The sequence below is a fragment of the Nannospalax galili genome, unplaced genomic scaffold, assembly GCF_000622305.1.
Source record: "Nannospalax galili isolate Female #2095 unplaced genomic scaffold, S.galili_v1.0 scaffold372, whole genome shotgun sequence".
Lineage (NCBI taxonomy): Eukaryota > Metazoa > Chordata > Mammalia > Rodentia > Spalacidae > Nannospalax > Nannospalax galili.
This window is the reverse complement of record NW_008332089.1, coordinates 2129981-2141363: the sequence shown is the minus strand read 5'-3', so window position 1 is coordinate 2141363 and position 11383 is coordinate 2129981. Positions and strand designations below refer to the sequence as shown.

Genomic DNA, 11383 nt, shown 5'->3' with positions numbered 1-11383 from the left:
AGTCGATGTTCAAAACACAGCTTCAAGGCCTAATAACAACATCAATGACTGGCACAGCAAACAAATGGGTGCAGTAATAGCACTTCATCTTGGGGGTTATCAATGGTCATCTAATTGGAATTAAAGCTCACTCAGTAGGAGGAAACTCATGTGTGGTGCTGTAAACCTAACCAAATACACATGCTGGAGAGGTCTTAGGTCTTCGACAAATGTTATTTATTACTACTTGCAGAATATGTGTCCTTATATTTACAGACAAGTATCCCAGTCACCACTAATCAAAGAAGCTTCTTTTGCAACAAAGATTATTTCAGAGTTCCACAACTGATAACACACACATTGTCTATGAACTGTCGAAGTCTAAGTGGCACATCTACAATGCAACCTCTACACTTAAGACTCGGGGAACATAAAACAAGGGATGAAGAGGATACAAATGCTTCTCATCAATGAAGCTCCCTCATGCAACAGGGGACCAGGAACACAAAAGTTCAAAAATGTCCAAAGCATGGAGAGTAAGCATCTGTAGAGTGAGAGTCCTTGGACAGGACTCCCATAATAAACTGTACCCACCCAGGGCTCAGGAACCATTGTGGAAGAGGGGAGAGAAAGATCATAAGAGCCAGGGAGGAAGCACATGACCAAATGGAAATAGAGCCCTACAGGCTCCTGGGACGTCACTCATAAGAACCTACAGCAATGGTGTCAGCGTACACTAGACCCATGCAAACTCAAGCAGACAAAACCCCAGCACAGAACTGTGGAAATGGGCAGCAGGCCCCAATCTTAGCCGAAGAACTATTGGCAGCTGATTACTGCTGGGTGAAGAAAAGCTGATCTTCTTTAAGGGAGGGACTCTAGATAGGCTGACTAGACCCCAGTGGGTGAACCTGAACTGAGTGATATCTGAGGACACTAGCTTGACATGATAGGCCTTAACACAAACGACAGAATGTATGAACTCCAGTGGGTGAGGAGCTAGGGGAGGTACCAGTGGGGAAGGGGGTATAAAGATGATTAAGTTTGGTAACAATGTTCTCTACAAAAAATTTAATTAAAAATTTACAAAAATAATAAAAGTAAATAGTGCATATGAAATCAATAAGTACTCAATTTCCTTTCTAAAATATGAGATAGTTTTAAAATTTTTTAATTTATAAAATTAAAAAGTTTATGTGTATGACTGTTTTGCCTGTTTGAATGTAAGTGCACTGCATGCATGCAATGCTTGCAGAGGCCAGAAGAGGGCATCACATACCCTGGAACTGGAGATACAAACATGTTATGGGAGCCGGGAACCAAACTTTGCTCCTCTGCAAGAGCAGCCAGTACTCTGAACTGCTGAGCCATCTCCCCAGCCACCAAATTAATCCTTTTGCACTCACGTTATAATTCAAGTCTACTGAATGACTCGAAAAATGCTGTTGTAGTGATATTTGAAAAAATCTTGATAATAGAAAGATGTAAGTCTAATAATAGCAAGTTTTTGTTTATAGTTTCACAGTTTACAAGGAATTTTCACAACTAAGTTCTCATTTGATTTCAACATGGCCCTATGGAATAGGTAAGCTATTATTATTCACATTGGACATATTTATTCATGCATTCATTAAAAGCATTTTATGAATAGTTGCTTCAGCAATTCATGTTCTGGTGACTATTTCAGGCTCTGCTCTATTATGAATATTTGGGGCACTGTCCGTGTATTATTTCTTTGGGGATCTTATACTCAAGTAACACCCTTATAATCATTCGAGCAAGACCAAGGTATCATTTGAAAGTTTAAAAAACTGTTTACCACTGAACCACCTAATTGAACTAAAGTTCCACTCAATGGGAGGAAACTCAAGTGTGGTACTGTAAACATAACCAAATACACATGGCTGGAGCGGTCATAAATCTTACAGAAAACCCTAAGACTGACACATCCCTGGACAATTTAATTTCTTGCTATGTGCAAATTATACAACCTTATATTTACAGACAAATATACCAGCCAGCACTCATCAAAGAAGCTACTGTGACCAGTCAAAGACTATCACCAAGTACCACAAGTGGTCACACACAGACATTGTCCATGAATTACCCAGGTCTAAGTGACACATCTACAATGCAACCTCTGCTCTTAAGGCTCACAGAACATAGAACAGGGGTAAAGAAGAGGACACTAACAAATCTCTCAGTTCTCATTAATGAAGCTCCTTCGTGCAGCAGAGGGCCAGGAACACAAAAGGTTACAAATGACCAAAGCATAGAGATTAAGAGTCTGCAGAGTGCTGGTCCTTGGACAGGACTCCTATGTTGAATTTCATCTGCCCAGGACTCAGGGACCATCTTGGAAGAGAGGGCAGAAAGATTGTAAGGGCCAGGGAGGAGGTGCAGGACCACAGAAACAGAGTCCTACAAGCTCCTGGAACCCTGCTCACATGATTCTATGGCAAAGGTGTCAGCATGCACAAGTCCCATGCAAACTCAGGCAGACAAAAACCCAGCATAGAACCGGGGAAATGAACAACATCGGCAGCTGATTGCTGCTGGGTGAGGAAGAGCTGATCTTCCTAAAACAAGAGACTCTAGATAGTCTTGCACTGGGGAATGTCTGGGGACACTGACTTGACATAGTGAGCCTTCACAGGGATGACACAGTATATGGGTTCCAGTGGGGGGGGGTCTATGGGAGGGTGCCAGTGGGAACGGGGGTATAAAGATGATTAAAATTGTTTGAGATGTTCTGTATGAAATATACAAAAGTTCAATAAAAACAAACTTAAAAATATAAATTGCAAAAAAAGAACTGTTTATCAAGCAGGGCGTGGTGGCACATGCCTTTAGTCCCAGCACTGGGGAGGCAGAGACAGGCAGAGCTCTGTGAGACTGAGGCCAGCCTGGTCTACATAGCAAGTTCCAGGCCAGCTGGGACTACAGAGAGACCCTGTCTCAGAAAGACAAATAAATAAATAAATATAAAACAAAACAAAAGTAATGTATGAGTTCTTCAAGTGTCTGAGTGTGAAAAGTATTTACATACAAGATAGAAACAAAGAGCTGTGAGGACAGGCAAACAGTGCAGGAATGAAGTCAGGAAGCCCAAGGACAAGTACAATACAGGGCTATCGCAGCGAATGTGCATCCTTTTAGGACCACCAGCTAGTAGTACAGAGAAAGAAAACTGTAAGTTCACCAATCCATGAGAGGTCCACTGAAGCCAGGTGACACACAGTCTCTCTGTATTTCTATTTTGTACTTTAAAAACAGGCTGCGCCTACTTCATGCCCTGGGTTTTGCATATCTCAGACAGTCTAGCAATTCTGAAGAAGTTCCCTTAAGTTCACCAATCCATGAGAGGTCCACTGAAGCCAGGTGACACACAGTCTCTTTGTATTTCTATTTTGTACTTTAAAAACAGGCTGCGCCTACTTCATGCCTTGGGTTTTGCATATCTCAGACACAGTCTAGCAATTCTGAAGACGTTCCCTTCAAATTGAAAGACTTTTTCTCTTGGTTCTTCATGTGAACAGTGTTTATCAATGAAGTCTCATAATACAGTTCCACTAATGGTGGCAAATAGAGTATCTACTCTGTTAGGGATGAGGTCTCTGCCTTTGAGTGGCTCACTGTGACCCAGACATATTACAAGATGATCAGGCTAACCAGATGTGTACACTGGAGGCTCTGAAGACCAAAGACAAGGTCAAGTGGCTCCATCTGAAAGACAGTTCCATGCCCAGAGTTGACATAGAACCCTGGACACCAAGAAGTGCAAGTTTACTTGGGTCGATCATTTAAAGGGCTTATGTCAATTTCACTAATATTTTTTCTCTGTAACCCTAGAACAAGGTAATTTTAAATCATAAAATTCTCCTTTGCAATAAGTCTTCTACCTTTAAATTAAAAAAAAATTTTATATGTATGAGTGTTTCGCCTGCATGTATGTAAGTGCACTCTTCTGTGCAATGCCCACAGAGTCCAGAAGAGACTCTCAAGTTCCCCTGGAACTGTAGTTATGGATGGTTGTTATTCACCATGTGGGTGCTGGGAACTAAACTCTGATCCTCTGGAAGAGCAGCCAGTGCTCTTAACTGTTGAGCCATCTCTCTAGCCAGCTCCATCTTTAACTGTCTCCAATTTGCAGTAAAAGAATTACATGCTTTATACATCGTTGAAGGAGACATATAAAGTTTTAACCTTAAGTGTAGGTATTTACAAAAATGTAATTTGGAAGCATGATAAATACTGAAGAATCTAACTAAATTTGTTATCTTTTCAATATGTCTAATGAGGTAGGCTGGAGCAATGACTCGGCAGTTAAGAGCACTGGGTGTGCGTCCAGAGGACCCAGGCTTGATTCCCAGCACTCATATGGCAACTGACAACCATCCATAACATTAGTTTCAGGACATCCAGCACATTCTTCTGACCTCCATAGGCACTGTTGGACACAGATGCACCTACATTGCATTCAGGCAATACACTCATACACATAAAATAAAATAATAAATAAAAAATTAAATATATCCAATGACTCTAAATGCCATAGTGTCATATTCACCTTATATTTAAAATAATACATGAACAACTTTAGTTTTAAGACTCAGAAATCTTAGAGCCTTCCTTTCCCTCTCTGGACTTTACTTCTATTACATATTGTAATTAATATATCTTCATTCTGTAGTGTCTTTCATTGCTCAGGCTGTATGTGTTTTTGCAACAAAACACATGTATGCTCCTAACAGTGGCCAAATTATATTGACTTGCTTCTGTGGTTCACTAACTAGGCCTCATAGAGGGATTTAGTGTGCATAAAATGAATGTCATTCAACATCACTGATAGTTACCATGTCCAAGTGCTCAAACTGTTACTGCAAAATAATTTCTAAAAAGTCATAAGCCCAAGCCGGAAATGCTTCCTGGTATCTCTGATGTGGGATTTACTTTTGCTTTTCCTGTGGTGTGGCTATTTCTTTTTCTAGAGCCTGTCTTCTCTCTTTGGGTACCCTTTCAAAGAGCTATTTGCTACCCAACTATAATATGTCCCACAGCAGCAACAACAAAGTGCTCTTGAATGGTCTTAGGATTTCGTTCTCACATTGGAGTTATATTTATTATTATTTTGTGCTGTGCTGTTCAAGAAATCTTAAAGTAGCAATTTAAATAGTCAACAAAACTCATTTTAAAGGATCAAAAGGGAGGAACTAAGATTGGACTTTTCTCATATACACAAGCAAATCCTAATAACGCCTATCTGAGCTTCTCACTTTAAGGAATGGGTTTCATTTAAGTGAAAGATGTTAGTGTTAATGAACAAATGAAAACTTGCAAACAGGTATGTATTTCATAGAAAAGAAATAATTTTTTCCAGAAACATTTATTTGTTTGCATTATTGCAAACAGTAATGTCCCAATCAGCTCCTACAATGTATGAACTGAAACTTAATCCAAAATCCTTCATGATTTGTTGTTGAAACTAAGGTACATCTGGGTTGTGAGATGATCTCAGTGTAATTTGTAGGCACTTCCTAGAGTAACTAAACCACATGCTATACACAATCTTGTATTATAAAACACTTTAATACTGAACCAAGGGCCCCATCTCTTTCAGGTGATTGCCATGAAATATTTTCAAAGTCAAAATCAATGTCATTAAACCCAAGGTTTTAGCTCAGTGTTAAAGCAGGTACTCAGCACACGTAAGGCCAAAGGTCCAATACCCAGCACCAGAATAAATGTGTATTCTTTATTGCTCTGATTATAGGTAAAATTAATTTGCAATTGACTAAATTCACTCCAAGTTGGTTACTTGTGTCATTTTGTGGGGCTGGAGAGATGGCTCAGAGGTTAGGAGCACTGGCTGCTCTTGCAGGAATATCAGGGTTCGATTCCCAGCACCCACATGGCAGCTAACAATTGTCCATAACTCCAGTTCCAGGGGATCCGATGCTCTCTTCTGACCTCCAATGCCACTGCATAACACAGGTGCACTTACATACATGCAGGCAATACATTCATACACATAAAATAAAAATATTAAATATTTAAAACAAAACAAAAACTATCTCTTTGCATCTTTACATAATATTGATGAAGAATGTACTTACTGTTTCCCATGACATTTTACATGAACCAGGCTTTTTTTTCTGAATGACAAGAGAATCATGATGGAAATAAATTCATTTTGCTGTAACGTAACCAATATCCATTGATCAAAACCACTATTAGCATTGCGCAGGACACAGAGTGATTACAGTAGTGATTTATTTTAAATTTCATTATTTTGTGTTTGTTAAAAATTACTGCTATAATGTGGTCTTTTTTAGATGATTATAGGAGCTTATTTTACAACTTTAAAACAATAAACAGAGAAAAGGGATACTGTATTATTTATTCCTTCTTATAAAATTTATTTTTATTTTATTGTGTATGAGTGTTTTGCCTGCATATATGTAAGTGTACCATGTGTGTACAATGCCTAAAACAGTTACAGATGGTTGTGAACCACCCATCATGTAGGTACTGGGAACTCAACCTAGGTCCTGTAAAGGAGCAGCAAGTACTCTTAACCACTGAGTGATCTCTCCAGTCCTCAATTTGTTCATTTACCTGTGATTGGAGGGTCTGCTCTCCCAGGAGCTCGGTGTTGCGGATGTAGGGCTCTCTGTAGAGCTTATAATAGGAAAGGTCTGCAGAATATGTTTCCAGTAATAAACAGGCAAGTATACACTAAGTCCATAAATGATGGACAATATGAAAACCTAAACTGAGAAGTCCACGAAGCGGAGACATACAGTTCTGAAGCACATTTTGCAGGACACCAGACGAACACGAACCCGGCCCTCAAGACAAGCGATGGGCGTTTCCCGTAAGGAAGACGCCACCCGTTCCCTTCTTACCTCAGCACTTGGAAGATTTTAGCAAGTTCCACGTGTTTTTTGTAAGGTACTGGTACATATCCCTAAAAACATAAAATCCTTTTCTAGTTTCCATTTCTGGAGAGATGATGCACTGAACTATTCCTTCCTGCTTTAAAACATCAGAGGTGCTAGGTCAAAGACAAAGGTATCTTTTCAAGTATTACCATAAGGTTTACTAAGTCCATTGACAGAAAATGAGCCCTAATTCAGCAATACTGACAGTGTTCTAAAGTTTGCTAACCAGAGGACTTGAGAGTGGATCCCTCCAAGGGTCTTGTCCCCATGGAGGACCAGAATACTCCAACCAGCAGCATGTGAGAGGAAAACCTCTTGAGAAAACAGATAGACATTCAACTTTACCAGATTTCTGGTTTAAGGATCCCTAAATAGAGAAGACAACATGAACAAAACAGTCCCAGATGCATCTGGAAGGAATCCTATTGACAGGATGAACTCAACAGTCTATGCAGAGCTCTAGGCCAGCTGGGGCTGCAGAGGGACCCTGTCTCAAAAAAAACCCAACCAAAGAAAAAAGTCTATGCAAAAGCCCAAATAATCATCATTGCCAAAGGTGTCACACAGGGAAAGTTAGCACAAAGAACAGTCAGTGTCAACTCGAAAAATTCTGGTTCACCATTTTATGTTTGAAGCTTAACTTCAAGCACTAACACTAAAACAGAAATATTGGCACGATTTCTAAGACATGCCCACAATGCATGGTTTTACAAAGTTTCCACAGTTGGAATTTCTAAGCATCCTAATGAGGAAACCACATAACAAAACAGAAGGTCAGTCACCAACAGCTCATTTTAATGTACATTAGTTATGGAATCCACTTATATACAGCACAATGGAAAAGTCCTAAGTGTTTAGTGCAATGGCCTTTTACATATGTACGTAACAGCGGAATCCCAAAGCATCCAAGAGAAAATGCTCCCTCTACCCTACTGCCGAAGCTTCCTGTCAGTGGGGACTAATGACGAATCTCTCGCACTACAAACTCTATGGCCTCTTTCTTAACTGCGCAGCAATTGCATCTACAATACACACCCCTTTGTGTTTGCTTTTTACTTAGCATACATTTTGAAATTGAATCACACTATCATTGTCAAAATGTATGTATTAATGACTAATTTTATTATTGAAATACTTAATAAGCCATTTTGTGATTGTTAAGTAAGTTGTGTGGTCAGTTTTTCACTGAAGACATAAGGATTGTTTCCAGTTTGGGGCTATTCTGGGTAAAACTGCAGTGAGCATTCACTGTCCGAGTCTTTCTGTGAATGTATACCCCTACCTAGTCAGATTCTCTAGCCAAGGGTACAGCTGTGGTATGTAAATACAGATGTATAGACAGTAGTCATACAAGGTTTTTGCTTACTGTATAGAAATGAAATCACAAGCGTGTGTGTAAAAGTGTGTAAAAGGCTTTCACGCAGCATGTGGGTCTCTGAGGTGCAGCAAGCCGTTCTTGTACTGTCGGTCAGTCTTTCTCTTGCTGTTGATATGGAGTTTTATACCAGTAACACTATGGACGTATGCATCTCTCGGCTTAAAAAGAGGAGTGCGGTCAGCTCTTCTTCCTCCCCACCTTTGTCACTCAACGTTGCATTTATAGTGTTTTCTGAATCATAACTAGGACCACATAAAATTACTGCACCTCTTTTTGTGTATTTCAGGAGTACAGTGAAAGGATAAATGCTCAGAAAATCTTAACAGGGCACTCTTAGCTTTTATTATATACATTTCAACCTTTTCAGGGAAGAATTATGACCCCACTAATATTATTTATAAATTTATTATCGCTTTAATGAACTGCAGAGTCTGGTAAGTTCAATTAATCAATATTCTAATCTATCCCACATATTTTCTCCTGAAGATCAATTTATTAAACAAATATTTATTGACTATGTTGGGTGGAACGCTGGGAGTCGATGAGCAATATTACACAGTCATGAAGGGACTCATGAGGGCGATACCGCTAATAGGACAAGTGATTGCACGTGTACGTGCCCGGCCCTGGGCCAGGCGCAGAGCAGACAGCCCACTCCAGAAGACAGCGCCTAACCCAGCCTGGGGGTCGCCGCAGACTTCGGGTATGTGCGACTTCTGGAAGCAGCCTGAACCAAGGAGTCCGGAAGATCAGGAGCCACCGAAAGGGGAGCTAACCTTAGGGACCGAGAAGAACGCTTCAGGGGACCAGGACGCCCTGAGCTGAAGTGGGAAGCTGGGGCGGCTGCAGAGAGCGGCTCACGAGGCCCGGCAGCCCCGCGTGTCGCAGGGGAGGCTCTGAGCGGCCACTGAACGGGCGGTGAAGCAGGAGTGTCACGGGTTCGATCACCGTTCCAGCTGCAATGTGGACACAGCAACCTGGCACAACGAAAACATCTGGAACGGAGGGAGGCTGTCAGAGAAGCTAGGCCAACACGGCGGTGGGAGCTAAGAAACCCACTCCGTCCCTTCCCTTCCGCGACGCTCACATGCAAAGAAAAGCAGTTCAAACATATTTAATCATAAGCAAATCAGGCAAACCCAGAAGCTCCCGAAGTTAACCGAGAGCACAGATGGACGCAGGCATTCGGAGCGCCCTTGGGAGAGCAAGCCCACAGGCAGCCTGGCAGGGCCTTTGTGGGAAGGCAGCGGATAGCGGATAGCCAGGCTGTACAACGGGAACCGTGCGGAGGAGCTGCATCCTCCCACCCGGCCTTCCAGCCCGCACCACCCATCACAGGGACTGCAGAGCGGCCCCGAACTTTAGCTGTGTCCCTTCACAGATTATTTTCACAAGTCAGTGGTCACTGAGTCCCAAGGGAACGCTGCTGTTCTGTCATTTCCAGTTCTTACACATCACAAAGAGTTGGAGCCTACGATTGTGGAGCGTTTCCCCTGCATGAGTGGGGGATAGCTCAGGGCAATTTATCTGTGTAACCCTTCAAAGAGATCTCACAATTGCAAATATTAAGGGTGTAGAGATACAGCTAAAAGTGGCAGAGAATGCCTAGGAACCCAAACCTAGTCTTTTCTTGATGTCTTATCTCTGACAGCTTTCAGTTACAGCAACTGCCCAGAACAGATGTGATAGGGACCTTATAGCCTGCAAAGCTAAACAGGGGGAGAGTGTGGCCCCTTCTACATGCCTCCCGCCAGAGCTCTATGAAGCGGAATGGCAGCCACTATAGTAGCCTATTGTGGATCAAATGCTGAAATAACAAACATTCCCGGATGCTATTTCATTTCCCTGTGTTCCTTTTACACAGCTGTACAAAAATCAGGAACACAACTGGAAACCACCCACATGTGACATCAGCGGATGGGAGGTGCTGTCACATTTCTGAAAGGAACCCTGAGAAAGCTGATTAGCCTGTTAGAAAAGCATTTAAGAGAGATTCCATCCGCCAGCTTTCCCTGACAGACTGAGATGTAAGAGGATGAGATATCAGGGGAGCACTCTGCGAGGCATTTCAAAGATCAGACCTGAAAGGCTGTGAGCAGAGAGACTAAGCACAAGGTACCCACACTGGTGTGTGTCTGTGTGTGCACAGGTGTGTCTAGGTATACACCCACATCTGTGTATGTGCGTTTGGAGGCCAGAGGACGACCTTGGATGTCTCCTCAGGAGCCATGCCTTAGTTTTTGAGACCGGATTTCATATACACCTGGCCTCCCCTCCATCCCCAGCTGCGCTACACTGCCTAACCAGCAAGTCCCCCAGGGATCCACCTGCCTCTGCACCTCTGGTGGTGTGCTCTGCTTTCTTACGTGGGTTCTGGGGCTCTGACACAATTCCTCGCACCTGTACAGAAAGCACTTTCCGTACTGAGCTATGGTCACGGCCTCCTAATCTATAGTTTTATCAGTCACTGACAAAGTGATGCCTCCACCAGAGTCTGCCCTAAATACAGAGTCCGGTGTCACTGCCCCTGCCTGACTACAACTTCACGCTCTCTTCTAATCAGGACGCCTCCTGTTACTTCTTGTGTGTGCCCAAGACAGTAAAGCCGTCCGCTGTCGTGACTCAAGTCAGGAAGCAGCAAATCTGTCTCAATTTCCAGCTCAAAAAGAATCACCTAGCAATGTTTTAAATGTACCCAGCACCGATCCCCCTGGGGATTCTCGGAGGCACTTGTGGAAATCCTTATTTGTTCCACAACCCATACAGAATAAAAATCATCCAAGTCAAATGCCTCGCTTCCCCCTGGAGCTTCACCTGCTCGGCTTGCCTTCCAGGGCCAAGCTAGCATGAAGCACAGAATATTGATCGGAAAAGCTCTGCAGACTCTTTGCAGGGCCTCCTAATTAATATCCATGGCATATTTTCGGATTTTCCTGTATATAATAATAATAATAAACACAATTGCTGTGCATATTTCAGGGCATAGTCCTAGACAATGATGAGATGTGGGCCTCTCTGATCTGTGTTCTCCCCACCAGCCTCACCCCACACAGGCCAGGAGCACTGGCTCCTGTGTGACAGA

General features: G+C 42.3%; 1 protein-coding gene across 1 annotated transcript in view; it reads right to left on the bottom strand.

Moving 5' to 3' along the window:
- LOC103729225 (E3 ubiquitin-protein ligase parkin-like) overlaps positions 1–11383 on the bottom strand; it is a 521211-nt gene that overhangs the window by 395938 nt on the left and 113890 nt on the right. The window lies entirely within an intron of this gene.